Genomic DNA, 24,160 nt, shown 5'->3' with positions numbered 1-24,160 from the left:
AAAAATGGAGTATCCCTTTAAGGAGAGAAAACAGAAACGCTTAAAGTGAATTCCTAAAGTGTTCCATGATGATCCTAATTTAGGATCCAATTTATCTGCATGTTCTGCAACACTGCTGTCATGCAAGTTACTTTACATTTCTATATACAATCTGAGCGTCAGTCATGGAAAGTTTACAAACAACACTTACTGATTTGTGGATTCCCTCTACGGTTGATCAGCTCACAAACAGACGTAACGGTAGACCATCCATTCTCCAAGAGACCACCGAGTTCAGCACGCACTAGTGCCAGTCATCGTCCTCAGTGTGGATGGTTCAATGACAGCCTGATTTCAGAAGGGCCTGCAATCAATACTAATATGGAGTAATCAGCCAATCGAAAGAGGTCAGAGAGCTGAATGACAGGATGTACAATACTGATCATGATTACAGTTACATCAAGCACTTACTATCTACAATATACTAATGACATTCATCTCTTAACAGATGGTTGAATTGTAAAATCCTTCCTCTGCAATACAGAAAAGACTAAGAAAGTAGAACTTTTGCTGATAATTTACTCACCCCAATGTCATCCATGATGTCCATGTCTTTCTTTCTTCAGTCGAAAAGATATTAAGGTTTTTGATGAAAACATTTCAGCATTTTTCTCCATATAATGGACTTCAATGGGAACCAAACGGTTCAAGGTCCAGTACAAACTGCAAACTGTTCAAAGGGCTTTAAACGATTCCAGACGATGAATAAGGGTCTTATCAAGCGAAACGATCACTCATTTAATAAATAAATAACAAAGTTTAAGTTTTATAAGCTCAAATGCTCGCCTTGCTCTGTTCTGTGACGCACGTTCGTGACTCTCCTGTTCGAACTCGTTCATCAAAATGAATGAATCTTTTTCCAAGTCATTTGGTTCATTCAACGAACGAAACGAACAAATTGACTTGGAAAATCTGGTCCCTAAAATTAAGGATTTTTCGAATTGTGTTTTCTCCCAAAAGGAAATTATACTTATCTTTAAAGTCAGCAAGAATTCAAATTGGACATTTCTTATTTTTTATTGGAATATTGCAGTATATAGTAAATGATTTAACCGTACAATCTCTTTTTTTTCTTCATGCGCCAAAAAGAAGAAAAAAAAACAATTATAATGCACTCAGACAGCTTGTCTAAAAAGATTCTCGCAAACACATTAGCATTCATGTCCACCTGCAATAACTTTTCAGATAAATGTCGTCCGACTTTCAATACGGCTTTAAAAGACTGGTCACAATGATTCATAGAGATGGACTCTGTGGAAATTGTTGGAAGAGTAAGGTAACAAATAATTAACTTGCTGATATACAGCCAAACTAAAATGCAAAAGTCTGAGATTTGAGTAAAGACGCGCTTCCATGCCAAACCATTTCTGACTGGGGCAGACTGCTTAACTGCTGCATGGCGTTGGATGAAAGAAGTCTGGAAATCTGTGCAGAGTCATGAGGCGTTTGTGGTGTGGCAAACGGCCTTATGGGTATAATGCTGACTTGGTCTGCATGTTTAATGTGGCTCTTGGGTCTCATTTGTCTATGCTTATTTCCTTCACTTCTAGAAGTATTTACTCTGTATTGTAAAGAAAAAGTTTGCTCAAAAACGAAACCAATGAGACTCTCTTGCTTATGTGAAACACAAAAGAAGTTTAAAAAAAATGTTCAAATGTTCTTTTCCATTAAAGTGAAACATACATTAACCACAGGAATTCCCCAGCATAGATAGACCATACACTGAAAAATGGCTTTAAACCAAGCTATTTCCAAGCAGTTTGGCTATACTGTAACTATATGAAACAGTACCATCACACAGTATCATCATTTCCATGTTACACATTTTCAAATGATCACAAAAGTACTGGAATCCACCTTATTCTGCGACCGTTCTGTTTCCCATGATTCATTGCGGTTTCAACTGACTAAACGGTTTTCCACTTCCTGTAGAAGTATTGTTTACATAGAATGCTAGCACTCTAGTCCAGACCACTCACTCATCTATATAATGTTATATTATATAGATCGGTGGTCCACTGCAGACATTAGAAAAATATCAGTCGACAGTCGACACATGCGTGCGTTTAATATTCACGGACATGACCGTTATGAAAGCGACTTTAAAACTTTCACAGAGATCTTGAAGAGAAACCACAAATAAACCTTTCTTTAAAGTGAAATATTCGTTTTTTTAATTAATTGAATCTTAATTTAAATCAATGTTTCATCATAAATAAGAAGTATATAGTAAACGATAGATGATCATGACTGAGGCGAGAGCGCGCAAACTGGACTTTGGTCTCATGAAGGAAACTCGGCGTAACATTACTAACCTCACTGGCCTGAGTGAGAAATATATGCATCTTTGAAAGCAGAGGTAGACAGTAAACCAGCCTAACCTTATAGTCCTGTTATTCTGCAGCACTCGGGGTGATAGAAACTGTTGGATGTTCATGCTGGATTAGGGAGATATGCAGTCACGCATCAGCTATCCCTTGGAAGTTTAAGAAAAGAAAAACGTTCATTTTGTTTTTATCTGTGATTTAATAAAAAAAATAACGTGATCAGATCACATTTGATGAACGTTTTTTTTTCGATTTAGCTTAGCGATGTGAGGATGACACATTCTAAAACACGTGGCAAAAAAGCGTAGACTAGACTCGAACCGGAAGTTGACGACCGGAGTCGTTGTCATGGCGGCGCCCATTGTTTACAGCAGAATAAGGTGGATAAAAACGTACTGTTCGGACATAAAAACTGATGACTATGGCAACGAAAAACAGCATTTGAAAGTAACTTGCCGCTTTAAATAATGATTGTTTCACTACGTTGTTCCAAAAAGGGTATTTGTCATTGACTCATTAAAGAGATTTGTTCAAAAACGCTGATTCATCCAGTAACAAAACAAGTGAAGTATAAGTGAGTCATTGAATTTTTTTTTGTTCAAATGAATAAAACGTTTTTTAATAGACTCAAGAACCTCAAGTAATGATTACTAGTGATTCTCAGTATTGTGCAGCTCTACAAGGCCAGTAAATTTCATGACAACAGACTTTATCCACTAGTATGCTGTAATTATTAATGATTAAGATCATCAGATGGCAAAACAAACGCAGGTCCTTGAGAGAATAAACAATTAGCTCAGTGACCTACGGCCAAACAAAGATCCCAGATTTGAGAAACTCAAAAGCAGAATGATCTCATTTGCATTGTTGTCTGCCACTGGTATTGAACAGCTGCAACACTCAAAACTATGTTTGACTTTCCAAAGATGGTGATGAATTATCACCAATATGACAAGTATGAAACATGTTCCCCTTATAAAGGAATATTTGGTTGTTGTCATAGTAACCTCTCTGGCATCCTTTTCTAGGATGAAGAGGTTTGGAATCAGATGCACGATGTGAGACAGACCTTTTAATGATGGGCTTTGTTGAAATGACTGGAATATGTTTCTGCATTCTGAATAATTCACATTCACACTTTGTATTATTAACACTGTAAAAAAATATTTTCAAGATTTGTTATCACAACATTTTTTCTTTTGTCAAATCAACTTAAATATTTTATTTAGTTGAGATAACTTATTATTTTGAGTTTCTGATGATTAAATCAATCTCCTTCATTGTATTAACTCACTATTTCCAGTTCAATCAACTTAGAATTTTAAGGCGATCAGGTTACTTGATTTTTTAAGTTAAACCAACAATATTTATTTTAAAGTGATAAATACAAATCTAACCATCATTAGATTCTGTGTCACAAATAGAGACCAGAATATCATAAAACAACAACTGAAACAATTATTTCCTTCAGCTGAGACACTTCAAATGCGTACTTTCAACATGATGGGTTTCAATTGCTCGAATTATGATTGAAATCACTTCAAAAAAGGAAAATATAGTTTAGTGCAACATGCAGCGCAAGTCAAGTCATATCAGCTACATATGATAACAATGAGAACATCTTTATAACTGTGTGTATGGGACATGGATTTCAACGCGGCGATTTTTGCTTTTGTAATCAGGCTTTTAAAAATTATATAGAAACTTGGATTTAGATTTTCCAACATTATATCGATTATCGGCTTTCAAATATAAAGAATTATCGGTTATCGGTATTGGCCAAAATTTCCATATCGGTGCATCCCTACTTTATTAATTGCCACTGTAATCATAACTTTTGTAAAAAGGAATAAAAGTTGCTGGTGTTTTACTCCCACCAGAGTTCATTTCATCTGGAAAATGCTCGGAAATTTTTTTTTTTTTTTTTTTTTCAATAAACCTGCATTGGGTGGAAATGTTCATGACTTATAGAAAATACTGCTTACCTTTTCAAAAGTGCATGCAACTCTCACGATTAGAGTCACAAATAGAGACCAGAATATCATAAAACAACAACAACTCTGATCACTTTAAAACTGCATAGCAACGCCCTGGCAACTACCCATAACACCCTAGCATTGTGTCATTGAGTTTTGCGTGTAAACAAACACCACTTTTCATGCATGTATTAATACTATCATATAACTATTTATATGTCTGCGCTATGTATGTCCTGTGCCTAGTACTTTGAATGGTACTTTAGGTGAATGGTTAAATGTACATTCAAACATGAATATGAATATATCAAATTTCATAACATTTCTAACAGTTTGAATAACCTCTGTTGCACATTGAGTATCTGCACCTGTCAGCTGAAATAAATCAAATTCGTCGGCAAAAGCTTTTTGTTTGTTTTTTGAGACTTTTTAAACAGATTTCTTCCACCTCATCATCAGTGCTGTTGTTGTTTCAGTTGCTGTTATTAATTCCACTGCTGGGACACATTGCAGTGTTACGGTAAAGTTCAGTCTCTTAGGTAAACTTCCTTCGGCTGGACGAATTCCCTGCCTGACGTGTTCCTCACACATTTTCCAGGATTCCCTGTCATCATCCTTAAGAAATGTTCATCTCTACCTTGGCAGTTTCATCTCAGTTCACACTCAATGGCTGCGTCCAAAACCGCATACTTCCCTACTACATACATAGTAGGTGAAAGTACTCATAAAATAGTAGACAAAAAGTACCCGGATGACCTACTACTTCCAGTGATATTCTGTAAGATGGACACGACCATAGATACCCATAATAAAAGGCTAGGTATCTATCGTCATCACCGGCGGCCATCTTGCCACAGGCAAGCTTTCTGGCGGGCTCTGTGGTTCCTGATGTAAGATGAGTGATCAGCACGAGCACAAATACTCTTATCTCGTTCAAATCTTGACGCATTTACAAACGGTTTGGTTTCTTACAACAAACCAAACCGTTTAAAAATCGGTAGAAAATTGAGCAAGTTATAGTTATAAAACAGTGTTACGAGCATAGGCGGAAATCGCGGGGGGGTCTATCTGAGGGTTGTCCCCCCCCCAAAAAAACATTAAAATATGTGTATTGTAAATAATGTAATGTTCTTAAAATAATTAAGAAATAAAATAACACAAATGCAAACGGGGCAATTACGAAAAAAGCGTTCTAAATATTTTGAGACCCCCCTCCCTTGCCTCACAGTGCGTTGGTCCACCGCCTCCGTCCCTTTTACCTCAGACACACACATTCCGGTGGCGGGAGAGAAAAACAGTTTTTGAATAGTTGTGGAACTCCAGTAAAGTAGGTCGCACACCGGACGAGAAGCGTAGCGGCGCGTCGCGCAGCGCCACGTCTTTAAAATTCGAACACATTATTCTCTATGAGTGTACACACACCGGCGGCGCCGTTCGGCGTCTGTCCGCGGCGCCCAGCGACGGCTCAGGACCGTGTTCAAAACCCTGCTGCGCCACAGAGCGCCATTTACATAGTTTTATATACAATTTAAATTATTTTTGTCTCAAATCGGTGCTGATGGATCCTGACTTCGCCCTATGCTGCAATATACATTTAGTTTTGCATTCATTTACAGAAATCAGCTGCTTGAATGACAATTGCTGATGTTATTGGATTTTTCAGGTGAGATTCTCAATTCATTCAGTTAACGGATGCTCTGAGGTAAAGTTTTCAGACCGCAGACTCAGCAACGATTGTATTTAATTGTACATAACAATAATAACAGACACTATCTTCATGTCATTAAACATTACAATATTGCTAGCCATACACTGATGAGAAAGTCCGGGTGCGCTGTGCATTTAGATTCTAACGCTTTCACTGTGATTTAGTTGGTTTAGATCATTTAATATAGTTAAAGAATTAGTCAATGAATTAAATGAAATCGCTACGCTGCGTGAGGAGAGTATGTAAACAGATTCGCCGCTGGCTTAAACCAGAAAGAAATTAAGAAGTATAATGAAATGGTCTCCATGCTACACTAATAATAGTAGTAAGGCTTTCCTCTGTATTTTTTTGCCTGTATTATTGGTGTCCCCTTGAAAATTTGCTCTTGAGAATTGTTATGTTTATTGTCCCCCCCCCCAACATTTTGATGAAATTTTCGCCCCTGGTTACGAGTGAGCGAGCTGCCTGTGACAAGATGGCCACCAGGTGCGGTCGTCGATCGACCTCCATTGGCCAGCAGTGCGGGTGAGACATCTAGCCTTTATTGTGGATGTCATAGACTAAAATAAGGTTACTATCCCATGAGGCCATAGGAGAGGATTTATGAATGGCATTGAAGTGACGGAACTGACACTGGTAGGTCACATGATAATGACATCATTGCAGATGTATGTCTGGATTACCTTCATAGTACACACTTATACTATTTAGAACACACTTTTTAGCGGTCGTGAAATCATTACTTATTCAAAAATTAAAATAAGTCTTTATTGTCAAATTATCCTTCAGAATTCATTCTAAAATGGTGATTTGTGGCTCAATAATTATTATAAATGTTGAAAACAATTGTGCTGCTTAATATTTTTTGTGGAATATTTTTTTATGTTTCTTATGCTTTTTATATTTACAATTTGTATGTTCAATTTAATGCATCCTTGCTAAATATAAGCAATTTGTTCAGCAAAATTGTAAATTTCTGTGTAGCTCTATGTCACAGCTGTCTGCTAAATGATAAATTAGTAAATAATAAGAAACAAATCTTAAATGTGTTTATTGTGAATCGCTTTTATTGGTAATAAAGCTGTTAATTGTATAAATGCAGAGGCAGCAGACAGGCATTTCCTTCTCCTACATGACTCCACATGTCGTCTATGTGGTCGTTTCCACATATTAAAACCATTTACAAGAATCTTCCCGTTTAGTAGCACCTAAACCATCTAAACTGGTTAAATGTGAAAATTCACAAGCACCCCAACAGAGAGATCTACATCAACCATACCCTTTTTAATCATCATCAATAGGCCATGTGTCTCAGAATATCTCATCCAAACCAATCAAGGAAGCCAGCCCTGATTTCCTGTCCTGCATTTTTAATTGTTTATTGGATTCACCGCAGGGGTCGACTCTGACCCAGCTAGGAGAACATGTGCTGCAAAAAAGCCGTAGCCCTACGCCGCACCTGGTCGGATAACAGAGGAAGGGTGAGAGACATCTGGGAAAATCATTTTAATGAACACAGCGCTTCCACTAATCCAAAAAAGCTGGCAGTTTGCTGCGTCTACAGGGTGTGTTTGTGTGTGTGTGCACGCGTGAGCTTCCGCTATTGACCAAGAATTGCACTGCATGAGATGACTAGTTAATTAAAAACATGTTTGGAAATCTCCCTTTAGAATTTGACTCATATTTCCCGTCTCCTCGTGTTCATTAACATTGTGAGGTTCCTCCCTGGCATCTTAATTGGCTAATGAGTGATGTCAGACTTTCCTCTCCCAGTTTAGGGCTGGTTTTTGTAACTTCCCATCGAGCTCTTCCTTAAAAACCACATCCTCCTTTAACTGAACATAAATTTCCTACTTATTCACCTCAGACTTGAAATGTGCCAACTGTAGCTCAGCATTTGTTGACAAGAGTGACGGAGGAGGCTTTCATTAAAATATTTTTTCTGATTTGGTTTAAAGGGAAACATGATGTCAATATAGATTTCAATACATAGTTCAATATATTTTCAGTGTGTCGTAGTTACTGTTTAAATGTACACTCTCAGAAAAAGGTTCAAAAGCTGTCACTGGGGCTGTACCTTTTAAAAAGGTACACTTTTGTACCTCAAGGATGCATTTTGGTACCTTAATGGTACATTTTAGCACCTAAAATGTAAATAATAGAACCTAAAAATGTACATATTAACAACTAAATGTACATAACAGCACCTACAAATGTACACATTAGCACCTAAAATGTACATCTTAGCACCTAAATGTACATAATAGCACCTAAAATGTACACATTAGCACCTAAAATGTTAATATTAGCGCCTAAAATGTACATATTAGCACCTAAGTGTACATAATAGCACCTAAAACGTACATATTAGCTCCTAAATGTACATAATAGCACCTAAAATGTAGACGTTAGCACCTAAAATGTACATATTAGCACCCAAATGTACATAATAGCACCTGAAATGTACGCATTAGCACCTAAAATGAACATATTAGCACATAAATGTACACATTAGAACCTAAAATGTACACGTTAACACCTATAATGTATATATTAGCACTTAAATGTACACGTTAGCACCTAAATGTACACGTTAGCACCTAAATGTACACGTTAGCACCTAAAATGTACATATTAGCACCTAAATGTACATATTAGCACCTAAATAGCACCTGTACACATTAGTACCTAAAATGTTCATATTAGCATCGAAAAAATGTACATATTAGCACCTAAAATGTACACGTTAGCACCTATAATGTACATATTAGCACTTAAATGTACACGTTATAGCACCTAAAATGTATAGCACCTAAAATGTACATAACACCTAAAATGGAAAAAAAGTTTTCCTTTTGAAAAGGTACAGCCCCAGTGACAGCTTTTGTACCTTTTTTCTGAGAGAGTATGTTAGTTTACATTTTTTGCTATTGGCGAGCATGTATAACAGACCAGTGTTGATTCTGCCAAATAAAAAATAAAACAGAAGCATCTGCATTTCGTATCAGCTTTAAGGGGTTTCTTTTGCTATTATAAACGGATGACTGTACATTAATGGTTGCCAGACGAGTGTTTTTTTCGAGGCCTAGCATAATGGAATAAACATTAAAGTTCAAAAGTTTAGGGTCAGTAAAATTTTGTGTTATTATTTTTAAAGAATGTTTAATTCTTTTATTCAGCAAGGACACATTAAATTGATCAAAAGACATTTGTAATGTTGCAAAAGATTGTATTTCAAATAAATGCTGTACTTTTGAACTTTCTGTTCATCAAGGAAAACAAATATGAAGCAGCACAACTGTTTTCAACATTGATAACAATCAAAAAATGAGTCTTGAGCATAAAATCACATATTAGAGTGATTTCTGAAGGATCATGTGACACTGAAGACTGGAGTAATGATGCTGAACATTCAGATTTGATGACAGGAATACATATTTTACAATTATATTCATTATTATTAATCAATTATTATTGATCAAATAAATGCAGTCTTCCATGGCGAGCCTAATAGACTTCTTTCAAAAACATTAAAAAAATCGTACAAACCATTGAATGAAAGTGAATGACGAATGAAATTACTTAAAACCAACAACAAAACCGGTTGGGACAAATTGACTGTAGGCCAATGATAAACTGGTTGATTTATTTCATATATCAATTATATGAAACAAAACAAAGACTTCATTTGGGGTCTTCTCATAAAGTATTATTATGCATAATTGTCATACACCCTACATCAAATTAGCTTATGTCAGGAGAAATTGATGAGAGATATAATGGATATTGTTCTGATATGTAGGAAATCAGTTCCCTCAACAAATATTTTCAGGAAGCCAAGTAATACTTTTAGTTACTCCCTAATGCTTTAGTACAAATTGATTCAAATTACATTTTAATATTTCACGTAAATATACTGGACAAACAACTCAGGAATGTGTTCCCGTAGGAAATATTCAAGGACATTTGAGATTTGCTTCTTATGGATATTGGATTACACTACTTGTTTTGATGTAGAAAACACAGTCCTGGAGAAAACCCCTGGTTTGAAACCCTGTAAAACTAGGGGAGAATGGAAAGCAAAACATCATCTCGGCCTGCCAAAACAAACCAATAGTATCCAACTGCAGACCCAGCAGCACACCAGTTTCAGAACCCCAACGCCAGAACCGGAAGTAAGGGGCGGAGTTACGTTCTAACCAACGACAGCGCCAGGGTCGTAAGTGAGGGGCGGAGCTTAGGTTTGAAACCTAATAACGCCACCTAACGTAATATGGAGGGTATTTTACACATGAAACAGCTTATTGAACATGTTATGACGCTACATACATTACAGTACAATAAGCATTTTAAAACATTGATTTTGTGTAATATAATTGTATATAGTTTCAGTTATCTTTTGTTATTGTATGAGTTACTTCCTGATCATGATGGTGAAAAAATAATACTTGAAACTTATGGTCATTTTAATGTATAACAGTTTAATAATTTTATCTAGCCAAGCAGTTTACGTGCTAGGCTACGTGTATTTACGAAGGTAAGACCTTTGTTGTTTTTTTTATGAAGGAGTTAACTTTATATAATAAAGCTTTGAAAGATATAAAACAAGACAAGCTTTGGAGGTTTTCAAAATTATACACAATTCGATAACTCATTAGACCTCTGTGATAATTTATGTTATATTTATTTATTTATAGTGTTCACAAAAATATTAAATTGTTCTGAAATTGAAGATATCTATTTGTAAGATGATTTTAATTGTTTATTAAAAAAATAAAAAATGCATGGGTATTTTTGATAAAATATACTTTATTTCACAAGAACATGTGCAGCACGCAATTTTTTTCGTGTCAAATAATAATGTCAAAATCTAAAAAAGAGAGAGAAAATTCGGCATTGTTTTAAACGAAACAATAAAAATCTATAGCTACAAATGACCAATTCAACCCTAGGCCTCCCAGATAGCAAACTGACATTGAATCAACGTGGAAATATGACATAGAAAGAACGTTGATCTGACATTGTTTTGCTCATCGAATTAACGTTGAACCAACGTCAGACGCGTCATTCTTTCAAAACTAACGGAAAATCAACTTGAAATCAACGTTGTTTCAACGTTATGAAAGCAAACCAATTTTCGATTTTCATTTAGCTTTGAAGAATGCCGCGTCTGACGTTGGTTCAACGTTAATTCGATGAGCAAAATCAACGTTGTTTCAATGTCATGAGAGACGTCGTTTCCACGTTGATTCAATGTCAGTTTGCTGTCTGGGCTGTTTTATCACAACAATCTTGTATACATATAACGTACAACGTATCAAATGATGAATTCACTCTCAGGCCCATTTTGTCCTTACATTCTTGCTAAAATAACTATAATGCAATAATAATAATAATTCCGCCCCTCCCTCACTTCCGGTTCTGAAACTGGTGGTGCTGCGGGTCTGCAGCTGGCTATATCTCAAACAAACTCTCTGAATCCATGGCCAGTAATTCATTAGTCAGTCAAAAAACTGCTCCAGAGACTTAAAGCTACTGCGGCCACACATGTAGGTCAAGAGGCGATGCTGAATGAGTGGCTCTAGCACTGTTAGGTAGTGCAGCATAGACATATACACTAGACGTCACCTTGGCTACGGCAGTTCATTGGAACGAATGCGTCAATAGAGCCGCCATCTTGAAACAGGGGAGCCCCTCCACTTTAATGCATCAGCGTCAATGTAGTAGACACAGGTCTAACGCAAATAAAATCACCATAAATCATCATGAATGCGATTTTTCTTGTTTTTTTGGTTTGTTCCAACGGTCAGACATGCATTTATCATTGATTCCAGAAAGAAATTTTTTTTTTTTTTTTTAAACATTTTTCCTAGTTCAGATTTCATCCGTGAACATCATACGCTGCACAAAAGTCCGCCACCATCAATGAATTCGACGTAAAGGCAGAGATAGCAGCGTTACCTAGCTACTTCCTATGACAAGACCCCTGTTCCAAGATGGCGGCGGTTTTGACGCATGCTTAGAACCCCAAGGTGACGTCTAGTGTATATGTCTATGGGTAGTGCAGTATGTGCTCAGGGCGCTTGAAAGATAAATGGAGGCTATTATCACTCGCAGTTATGACTTTAGATTAGATTAGATTTATTTGACCACTTAAATATAAAAATATGAAGAACAGTAAGAAACTGTTGCATACATTAAAAAACAAATACAAAAGTAGTCAGGGATAACACAATAAAGCCCGAAGACTTATTTCCATTGTGGTCCCTTTAAACATCCCAGCATGGAGCTAGTAAAGGTTCAGGTGTGTGAAGTACCTTAGGGTTTCTTCTCGATGTCTTCCATATGGGATCTTCTGGTACTAACAGGTTTGTAAGTCCTTGCTTTTGTTGATTACGGTGCCCGATGCACAGAGCATCACAGTCCCGCCCACAGCCCGAGAGAGCGTTGGTGCAGTTGAGCTATAAAAGAAAGATGGCGTCTGAAATTTGAGAGACATTTTGTGTGTAAATGTACGTTTTTGACCAACGTTTTACACTTTTGATGTAATTTCTAGCTAGACATTGCTATTGTAGTAATTAAATATTCGCTTAGAGCCAGACCGATATATCGGCCGATATTAGGCATTTTCCAAAATATCGGTATCGGCAGTTATAATGGCCGATAAATGAATATTTAAAAAATAAAATAAAAATGGACGAAACACGCTTTAATCATCTCTCCTTGGCCTGTTATATTGAAAATGTATGTTTTACAATGTTATCTATTGCTAAATTATGGCTCATCTTAGACTAGCTAACCACAAAGCTAGCTAATGCCACCATCATCAGTGGAAGACCGCTAACGTTAACATTAATGAGCTTGGAAACCACAATGAACTTTTTCTGCCTAAATAAAGTAATGATTACTGTATTTATAACTAGCATATCTCTAGTTACAGTCCCTGCATTGTAAAATGTAAGTTATACTTGAGAGGAGTGAACATTTAGACATAGAGAAAAAGTATCAAACGTATCTTGTGCAGAAAAGTTAGCTTTTCTTTTTCACGTGTGTGAAATCCAACAATATTTAATAAAATATATATATATGAAGAGTTCAGATGCAAAAGCCTCTAAGTGCCATTTGAAATTTTCTTCTAGAATGATCATTTTTATCAAGCTTGTATATTTAAGTTCAGTGATTTCACTTAAATGGCAATGATAATTACCAATTAATTGTTATTTAAGTGAAATTACTGAACTTAAATATACAAGTTTGATAAAAATCATCATTCAAGAAGAAAATTTCAAATGGCATTTAGAGGCTTTTGCATCTGAACTCTTCATATATCGGCCGATATATCGGAATATCGGATTTTAAAACCCAAAAATATTTGTATCGTATCGGCCTTCAAAATCCTGTATCGGTCTGGCTCTAGTTTTCACCAAAGCTCTCTCTATTTTGCTGTAGATCATTAAACCATTTCGCTGTGCAAAAGTCTGTCCGAAATCAGTCAAACAAAGTTTAATACTTAGTGTTAGTGATTTAAACAAACCCCTAACCCCAAGTGTGCACAATAGTAATAGTGATTTTAACCAGTGCATTTCTTTGGAAGATCACTGAAGATCTTTGTTACTGTCGTCTTTCAAACAAACACACACCCAAAAAAAAATATCTTACCAACTCCAAAAAAGTTGAAGTACTCGGTTTGATTTCAACTAACAATCCGGAAAACGTTCGGCATTTAGCATTGATTTCAAAGTCATTCCCAGACTGCACATAATCATTTACATTCACGCATGTCTGAGAATGAGTTTTAAAATCCTACAAAATAAGTTGTGTTTGCTTTTAGTGCTCCTAATGGAGTTCGCTCCTGACAAATCTTAATACCAGCGTGATTAGCGTTTCACATTTATCAGCAACTACAATGTGACTGCAGCCGCAGTCCGTGCAGCGGGAGATTCATAGCGGTCTGTGTTTAGTCTGCAGCTTGACACTGGTACATCTGATGACTAAAGCACGCCGGTGAGCTGACGACATCGCATTGGCAGTGAGGTGAAGTCATCCAGTGAAAGGACTGGAAAGAAATGCACCTGAAATGAAGTCAGGGCTTTCCCGGGAACGGCCAAAAGTTTGGAACGAGGTCAGAATTAGACATCAGTGGGTGCGTTATTCTTGCCATATTTATTTACATCACTACAGCGACTTAGAAACATCTGCAAACAAACAGTTTACATGCATTTAAATTTAAATTCAAGTCCATTTGCCTGCATTTACATTATCAAAATGCACCAATCAAGAGTGCTCTCCAAGATAATTAGGTGCTAAGACCTATGTATAAATCCAAAACATTGTCAAAATGCAAACAAACCTCTAGTTGTAGAATAACCAAGCCAAAACTATGAATCGTAATCTTATATAAAAGAGTTAGATTAACCGTTTTCACTTTTGACAAAAAATATATAGCTTATATATAAATATATATATATATATTTATATATAAAAACATGTCATCTTTTGAAAAATTTAATGTTTGTTTATATTAACACTATTTATCCTTTTTGCATTAGTTTTTATTTGATTAATATTTATATTTGTGTGTTTGTGTATATATATATATATATATAAGGGCTGTAAAACGATTAATCGCATCCAAAATAATAGTTTGTGTTTACATAATGTGTATTTTGGATGCGATTAATCGTCTGACAGCCCATATATATAGCCATTTTCAAGTTACAACTTACGACAAAAAAAAAACCCATTGCTTCTATAGTCGAAGTAATGTCAAAGTAAATATTTATGGCATGCATTAAGGAAGATTTATGGTCAGATTGGGGCCTTTTTGGTTGGATGTATGCTGCGGAAACTCATGTTTAGTCTGTCTTTAGTCTTTGACAGATGTCACTAGATTGTCAGATGCATAAAAAAAAGCATGAGAGCATTAAGGAGAAAGTTAATGATCAAAAGCTGCACTGAAACACCAGTATAGTCAGGTTATGGATGCTGGTGAAGGCCTGTGTGAGTCCAGCAGGGCCCGAGTCAAGAGAGTTGTTTTTGTACATGGATGACAACTAAACAGGCAAAACATTGTAAATAAAATAAAGAATTAAAAAAATATATATATATCAGTGTTCACAAAATTTCTCAAGATCCTAGAAAATTGCGCATAGAGCAGAGAACGTGTTGAAACCTTTCATAGAAAACAACAAATGTTGTACAGATGGCTTAATAGTATTCTTTCTTTCTTTCTTTCTTAATAGTATTCTTTCTTTCTTTCTTTCTTTCTTTCTTAATAGTATTCTTTCTTTCTTTCTTTCTTTCTTAATAGTATTCTTTCTTTCTTTCTTTCTTTCTTAATAGTATTCTTTCTTTCTTTCTTAATAGTATTCTTTCTTTCTTTCTTTCTTAATAGTATTCTTTCTTTCTTTCTAGTATTCTTTCTTTCTTTCTTAATAGTATTCTTTCTTTCTTTCTTAATAGTATTCTTTCTTTCTTTCTTAATAGTATTCTTTCTTTCTTTCTTAATAGTATTCTTTCTTTCTTTCTTTCTTTCTTAATAGTATTCTTTCTTTCTTTCTTTCTTTCTTAATAGTATTCTTTCTTTCTTTCTTAATAGTATTCTTTCTTTCTTTCTTAATAGTATTCTTTCTTTCTTTCTTTCTTTCTTAATAGTATTCTTTCTTTCTTTCTTTCTTTCTAGTATTCTTTCTTTCTTTCTTAATAGTATTCTTTCTTTCTTTCTTTCTTTCTTAATAGTATTCTTTCTTTCTTTCTTTCTTTCTTAATAGTATTCTTTCTTTCTTTCTTAATAGTATTCTTTCTTTCTTTCTTAATAGTATTCTTTCTTTCTTTCTTTCTTTCTTAATAGTATTCTTTCTTTCTTTCTTTCTTTCTAGTATTCTTTCTTTCTTTCTTAATAGTATTCTTTCTTTCTTTCTTTCTTTCTTTCTTAATAGTATTCTTTCTTTCTTTCTTTCTTTCTTAATAGTATTCTTTCTTTCTTTCTTAATAGTATTCTTTCTTTCTTTCTTTCTTAATAGTATTCTTTCTTTCTTTCTAGTATTCTTTCTTTCTTTCTTAATAGTATTCTTTCTTTCTTTCTTAATAGTATTCTTTCTTTCTTTCTTAATAGTATTCTTTCTTTCTTTCTTAATAGTATTCTTTCTTTCTTTCTTTCTTTCTTAATAGTATTCTTTCTTTCTTTCTTTCTTTCTTAATAGTATTCTTTCTTTCTTTCTTAATAGTATTCTTTCTTTCTTTCTTAATAGTATTCTTTCTTTCTTTCTTTCTTTCTTAATAGTATTCTTTCTTTCTTTCTTTCTTAATAGTATTCTTTCTTTCTTTCTTTCTTTCTAGTATTCTTTCTTTCTTTCTTAATAGTATTCTTTCTTTCTTTCTTAATAGTATTCTTTCTTTCTTTCTTAATAGTATTCTTTCTTTCTTTCTTAATAGTATTCTTTCTTTCTTTCTTTCTTTCTTTCTTAATAGTATTCTTTCTTTCTTTCTTTCTTTCTTAATAGTATTCTTTCTTTCTTTCTTTCTTAATAGTATTCTTTCTTTCTTTCTTTCTTAATAGTATTCTTTCTTTCTTTCTTTCTTAATAGTATTCTTTCTTTCTTTCTTTCTTTCTCTTTCTTTCTTTCTTTCTTTCTTTCTTTCTTTGACTACCGTGGACAACAAGTTTAGGGTTTCCACACCAAAGACCAATGCATTTCTATAACTTTCCAAATAGTTTTTGAATACTAGATATCATTTTTTTTTAGAGATTGCACTCATGAAAAGCAATTTCTAGATAAAAAAAAAAAAAAGTGTCTAAGACTTTTCAGGCCAAATTAAACTATTTCAGGTTTTTCGTGACCGTGGGAACGTGCATCTTCACAGGATGGTTTTGCTGGTCCACCAGCTCTAATAAACCAGCTCTAAACTCCATTAAAACCAGCCTGGAAATGAAATCCAGTCTAAGATGGGCCTCGGCTTCTGTGGGTCTCGGTTATAAGGATCATTTACACAATTTCCTTAAAAAACCCAGATGCTCCTAAATCACTCAGACGACACCTACAAACGGTCAGAGTTTCCCACCCCCTGCACAAAGACATTTTTATTTTAGTCTAACATTCAAATAACTTCCATGAGAGCACAGCAGTGCTTACAACTTACGATACTGTCAGGTGTGCTTGTCTTTTTCCGTCTATCACTCCATATATCTAGCTGACATTATTAGTGTACAGCAACCAAATGTGTAAGTTCACTCTCGGGGAAGTGTCCTGCCAGAAGCAGACACAGGTCTTCAAGAATGCCGGTTGTTTCCACAAACTGACTGTCTTATTTATGGCTCAGAAGGGCTGAGAAATATTCAAAAACAGACTATATATCTACAGTGGAAAGCACAACAGTTCTAATCCCGTCACAAAACGCATTTGCACAGAAGAATCACACATCGAGTATAACAAATCACACTGTATAAATAGTATTTGATTTAAGTCACACAATATGCAATATACTTATATGTACTGTAAATGTACACTAGTAACTTTTGGCCCTCTAGTTGTTCAAAAGCAAAACTGCATGCATGTTTGGTTGTGAGATATAACCAGTTTAGATGGAAAGGATAAAAAGCTGTCAAGCTTAATAGACACTTAATAGACATGCAACAATTCGATGGAAAAATAAGTTCCAGCATAGTTACAACAACCATAATTAAATGATCTTCACAATAGATAATGCTTCACAATGAACTCTGTTAGAGTTAAATGTGGCAATTTATCTGTTCAATAAAACACCTTACTCACATGTTGATTAATGAAAACACCCTCTTTGTATCGCTTTTAAATCATTTAAAATCCCTCCGAAAAGCCTAGCCAATGTTGGTTCTTGTTTTATTACGAGCTCCATCTCGCTTTCTTTTTGCCAGCCGACTTTAAGAAATCATAAATGCAAGTTTTCCAGTTCAATAATTGACATGAGCACCCTTTCAATTTATATTTACCACTGTTTGAGGGGACACCCATTTGTAGTGGTGTCCGAAACCATTATCGAGTGCGCTTATTCAATCCCACAATGCACCGCAATAACGAACTGATTAACATATTTTAAACAAAAACAAAAAAAGTTACATAGTGTACCTTCAACATTTATAAATTATATTTTAACTTAAAAAGAGTTCATGTGTTTGGAAGACGTCTCTAATGCCCGAGGCTGAATTTATTTGATCAAAAATACAGTATTCAATTTGATTACTATAACTAATAGTGTAAATTTTAAAGTGTAATTTATTCCTGTACTCCTGTGATACATTTTTAAGATTATTTGATAAATAGAAAGTTCAAAACAATGTAAAAATCTTTAGCAACACTTTTGACTAATTTAATGTTAATAATTAATTCCTGAATGAAAGTATTAATTTCTTGTAGGGCTGTCAAACGATTAATCGCGATTAATCGCATATAAAATAAAAGTTTGTGTTTACATAATATATGTGGGTGCACTGTGTATAATTATATATATATATATATACACACACACACACATGTATATTTAAGAAAAATATATAATTTATATAAAATATTTATATATAACAAATTATATATAAATCTATATACAGTATATACATGAAAATATTTTTTTAAATATATACAAGCATGTGTATTTATATATATAAAATAATGCACCCACATATATTATGTAAACACAAACTTTTATTTTGGATGCGATTAATCGCGATCAATTGTTTGACAGCCCTAATTTCTTGATAACACAAATATTACAACTTATGTCATACAAACAGACGCACTTGTTAGTTGCCGCTTATAAGATACAGATAAGTCAAGCAAAAGTATTCGACAATGCCACAGCGGGACAAAACGATGATTTATGAGGCATACGCTCATGTGATGGCAAAGCGGACCAATGCACCGCGGTACCCATGAGGCAAAGGCTTTTATCTTCCATGACAAATGTCTGGTCAGCACACGGTTTCATAAAGACTTGACATTGTTCCTGAGTGCCGTAACAACCCTCACGCTTCTCTGGCCGCTGGAATTATTATTTCCAGGTGTCTCAAATGTGAGTCAGATGCTTGTAAAGCGGGCCTGCAGGTAACAGTCTCTCATTACAAGCAAGTAGCGCCTATGGAAATCACAGACCGGACCGTCTCTTAAACAACTCACCCTGCTGGCATGGGATCTTTTTCTTTTCCATCCACGTGTTTCCGGAGCTACCATTCCATCATGCTGGGATTCATCCGTGAATTATGGAATTGCTGCAGTTGACAAGCCATTTGAAGCACTGCAGCAAGAAATGCCCTTGACCAACAGACTCATATTTATCTCCTGTCTTAATCCAGCCTTTTCCTTTTTCTTTAGATCCAGAGCTAAACATGGACAGAGACACAAATCATTCCATGTCTAAAAAACAGACACATTTTGAAAACGTCTAAATACAATATCCTATGGGATTTTTTCAAGCACAAAGCTAAAGGTGCAAATATCATGAATACATTTGTTAAATTTTTTCTAAATAAATGATACTATCACAAATAAAAAAGGACAATTTTTTAGGAACATGTTTGTCACATTATTTTTGTCATATTAAGCACAAATTATCATTATGTGACGCAATAAACAATCATTAAAGTTAACAAATCAAATTGTAATCATTTTTATGATAATACTTGTTGTTTCAACTCAAATTTGGGTCACTTCCATGAAGCATCTCACTACGCTCTCTAAATACTGAAATATTACATGTTTTGTTTGTTATATATATTACATCAACCTTTTTTTAAGTTAAGCCTGTAAAACCTTATACTGTGAATTCTTGCTACCGTATTTTATACGTTAAATTTTTGGCAACCACAGCTGCCGGTATTTTACCGTAAATTTGTTTTACAGTGTATGTGCAAACAAAGTAGGCAACTTTTCTGTATGCATGTTGACCTAAGATTGCTGAGATGTCAATATAAGAACAATGCATGAAATACTGCATCATAGAAAATATTTCATTTGACTTGTCCTTCCATTTCTAGTGTGACGTCCAGAAACCATAACAGCCACAATTTTTTAAATGTCCTTTTTCTCGACTCGGACTGCCAAGCGCTTTAAAAGCAACAGTTTAAATTGCTAATTCGGTTGTAGAAGCACCATCACCACACTCCAGTTCAACTACTTATATGCCCAAAAAGTATACGTATACTCTTTTTGACCGTGACTGTGTTCTTAACGACTTTAGTGATCGAAAGAACTACAATCCCATGAAGCATTGAGAACAGCACAACTTAATTAAAAACAATGGAGAAGTATAAAACTACTCATTTAAAATTTACGGAAATAAACTGGATTTAATTATCTGATATACTGTTAAATTATCGACCATTTGAAGTGTTAATATCTGTTTTATACCATTGTAATAAAGTGACATCCATCAATCACAGCAGTAATGAAAATCACATGATATATGGAAACTCATCACATGTAGCTCTTTCACAAGAAACTTAATATTAATATATAGAAGCGGCACAGTCTCATTCACTCAAACATCCATCAAACACCATCATAGTAACACACCACATGGTACGAACATTAAATGTCACATAAAACCCTAATGTACCTAACTGATTAGAAAAAGACTAAGCAAACTATGAAGAAACAAGTTATTTCAGCAAAAAATACGTTTTTTCACTGTAAATTATACAATGAGTTGTTCATTTTCACTTTAAAAACTGTAAATTTAACAGTATTTTACAGTAAAATTACATAAAATTTATCAGTTATTTACCGTATATAGTAAGGAAAGGTTATGTTAACCAATTAACAGTTTTTCACTGTAGCATTTTTACAGTCTTTTACTGTTAAAATCACGATCAATTTTTACAGTAAAAAAGGGTTCTATACATGAAGCGTAGGGTTCTTTACTCAACTCCAAAGAACCTTTTATGCTAAAAAAGGTTCTATAATGCCACAAAGGTTCTTTATAGGCTATTTGTCATTCATATATTATATTACCTGCAACATTTCAATTATTGTTTATTAAATTTAGTAACTTAATATCACATTTTAATCATGCATGATTTTTAGAGGAGAAAAACTGAAATGGCACTCTTTGTGTGATTTTTCACACGATTCTTCGTATTGATTAACTACATAAAATGATAGAAATATATACATTTTCTAACCCCCATGAATTTTGTGATCATTCACATGCATTCATAAATACATTGATGTTTGTCAATAATATGAAATATTTAATCCGGAAAGGACAAAACAAATGATAATGAATGAACCCAAAAGGTTCCATATAGAATTAATTAACCCTTAAGGATTCTGTATAGAACCTTTTAGGGGTTCCAAATACGTAGCACTGATGGAACCTTTTAAGGTTCTATAAAGAACATTTTTCTTCTAGTGCTCTGGATTTATACTGCACATTTTAACAAATCCGAGTTTGCATACAGAACATTTAAAGTATATGAAATGCACTGTTCCTGCTGTAAAATAGTATTCTAAACTTTAGTGCACTAAGGTCTCTGGTCTCATGCATCACAGATGGAGACTGTGATCATCTTCCATAAATAGACACTTAACGCGCTGAGGGTCCATCGGATCAATTAACATTTCATCGCTTTTGTTATTTGTTGTATCCCATGAACCTGTAGCCTGGATACTCGGTGCAGAGCGTCTGTCTCTCCGGTTTCAAAAGCAGGCGTTTTGGCGCGTCCAGAAGGAACACTCAGTCCTCTCATGACTCCCACTGCTTTCCATGCAGCAACACAAACCTTCCAAACAGTGTAAATTATTAAAACATTTGTGGTGCCGTGAAAAAAAGAGGAACTGACAGCATGTTCGCTCAATACTACTTAAAATCAGTTTATATTTCAGAATAAATGCATTATTGATTGAAATTCTTCTACAACTAAAGACAATACAAATACAATAGACCCATGCATTATTTTGGACCTGTCTGAATGTCATTAGATCATAAAATATCGACGCAAGTGAGATCCGTGTTCAAATGCTGCACAATCTTTTCACTGACTTCATTTTTAAACAATGTCTTAACAAAGTGTTGTTTTGATGATTTTTAGTGGATGTATGAAGTCAGTTCTCTTCAAGGACACAAGTATTGTTAATAAATGACAATACATCTATAGATTTAGCTGTAAATTACATATTTTGAATCCAATGAATGACATTTTCAGACGTGATTTAATTGTTCAAGTACTTCTTGCAACCACTGTATTTGTTTCTGTTACAGATGATGCTGTTGCTGACGAGACGAACTGAAACTCAACATCTGGACTATACCACCCCCACCTGGTCACTGCAGGCATTCTGTGAGTCTCACTGATAACAGAGACACAGCAATCCCTGCAAATGACTAACTAGATAAATTACCCATGATCATGGGATTTTTCCAGTCACTCTAAATTGCTAGTTAAAGGGATAGTTCACTTTGAAATACATTTTTTGGTATGTTTTAGCTTACCTCAAGGGCATGTGGGGCATGTCTTTGTTTCCACAGTATTTTCAATTTTGACATTTTTAGGTCAAACCGTTCTTGTCTGTCAGGCATATAATGGAGGTTTATGGGGTCCACCTCAAAGAGCATGCACAGAGAAGTCCAAATTAAACATGATTTAATGACTCGTGAATGTAAGTACACATTGATGGCCTAAGACACGAAACGAGCGGTTTGTGTGAGAAAACGAACAGTATTTATATCGTTTTTACCTCTTGTAACCACAGTCACGTCCAAGTACTCTGAGGGCGCGGGCGCTTCGGTCTGCGCAGTTGAAGACTGGAAAAATGTTGCCTGGTCTGATGAGTCTCGATTTCTGTTGAGACATTCAGAATTTGGCGTAAACAGAATGAGAACATGGATCCATCATGCCTTGTTACCACTGTGCAGGCTGCTGGTGGTGGTGTAATGGTTTTCTTGGCACACTTTAGGCCTCTTTAGTGCCAATTGGGCATCGTTTAAATGCCACGGCCTACCTGAGCATTGTTTCTGACCATGTCCATCCCTTTATGGCCACCATGTCCCCATCCTCTGATGGCTACTTCCAGCAGGATAATGCACCATGAATCATTTCAAATTGGTTTCTTGAACATGACAATGAGTTGACTGGACTAAAATGGCCCCCACAGTCTCCAGATCTCAACCCAATAGAGCATCTTTGGGATGTGGTGGAACGGGAGCTTTATCCCACAAATCTCCATCAACTGCAAGATGTTATCCTATCAATATGGGCCAACATTTCCTTGTTGAATCAATGCCACGTAGAATTAAGGCAGTTCTGAAGGCGAAAGGGGGTCAAACACAGTATTAGAATGGTGTTCCTAATAATCCTTTAGGTGAGTGTAGCCTAAGCTCCTTCAGTATTATCAACAGCTATTGTGTTTCTCAGAAGCTCCATCCCCAGCATTTGGCATTCTGATTCCCATTGAATCAAAAAAAAACTTCTTGAATCATGTTGTACTTTTAAAATCTTGAATTAATGATATCTGCAATACATTCATGTTGGTTTTGTTCTGTTTACCCTGAGGGGGGTTATTGCTCTTATCTATGCTAGGCTGTATGAAGCACAGGGAGTTCTCGCCTAAAACAGAAGTATACCGCCAAATCCGAACTGTATGCTAATATCAATCGACGATAGTGGTCCTGACAGAACTAAAACTCAGACTGCTTTTCCCAGGTCAGCTCGGAAGACCTGAAATGTGCAATATAGACTGACAGAAGAAGTACAAAAACACAAGGCAGAAATTGATTCAGTTGTGTAGTTAGAATATAAATGGAGGCTGCACATGGCACATTTCTGAATGCTGAGGGGACAGTAACTGATTAAATCTTTTTTTTTTTTTTTTTTTTTTGCCTCTCCTTTCCACTGGGCTGGTTTTCATATTAAAGCATTCATGCATTAATGTCCTTTAATGGTTTTAGTACAGCAGTGCTACCGCAATGCAATGCAACATATTAAAAATTGCTTGGCAGACGTCGTACTGTAAAGAATAATATATACAGCACACTAAAATAAGTAGTGTAATATCACGAGTCATATCCCTGATGAAGAAGTGTGCTTATTTGTATTGAAAGTGCTCTTGTGGTGTAGCTATTTAAAAAGGTATTTGCCGTTT

At 35.0% G+C, this 24,160-nt stretch overlaps 1 protein-coding gene and 1 long non-coding RNA gene across 10 annotated transcripts in view; both read right to left on the bottom strand.

Moving 5' to 3' along the window:
• The window catches only part of tnca (tenascin Ca), a 107,240-nt gene extending 106,690 nt beyond the window's left edge, over positions 1-550 (bottom strand). For 8 of the 9 annotated variants that reach the window (XM_089130621.1, XM_089130624.1, XM_089130623.1 and 5 more), the window contains exon 1: positions 191-343. The gene's annotated coding sequence lies outside the window, so the exon portion shown is untranslated. Of the gene's footprint in view, positions 1-190 lie in introns of all 9 variants that reach the window. The other variant, XM_089130619.1, reaches the window with a different exon arrangement.
• A 59-nt stretch (positions 551-609) lies between these two features.
• The window catches only part of LOC120489133 (uncharacterized), a 54,741-nt gene continuing 31,190 nt past the window's right edge, over positions 610-24,160 (bottom strand). Inside the window, exons 3-8 of the long non-coding RNA XR_016168402.1 lie at positions 22,757-22,860; positions 22,512-22,622; positions 21,676-21,801; positions 19,199-19,401; positions 12,368-12,511; positions 610-2,515 (exon numbers count right to left, since the gene is read on the bottom strand). This is a non-coding gene — a long non-coding RNA (uncharacterized LOC120489133). The remainder of the gene's footprint in view (positions 2,516-12,367; positions 12,512-19,198; positions 19,402-21,675; positions 21,802-22,511; positions 22,623-22,756; positions 22,861-24,160) is intronic.

The sequence above is a fragment of the Pimephales promelas genome, chromosome 4 (genome assembly GCF_988280905.1).
Source record: "Pimephales promelas chromosome 4, fPimPro1.hap1.1, whole genome shotgun sequence".
Lineage (NCBI taxonomy): Eukaryota > Metazoa > Chordata > Actinopteri > Cypriniformes > Leuciscidae > Pimephales > Pimephales promelas.
This window is presented reverse-complemented; position numbering and strand designations above follow the sequence as displayed.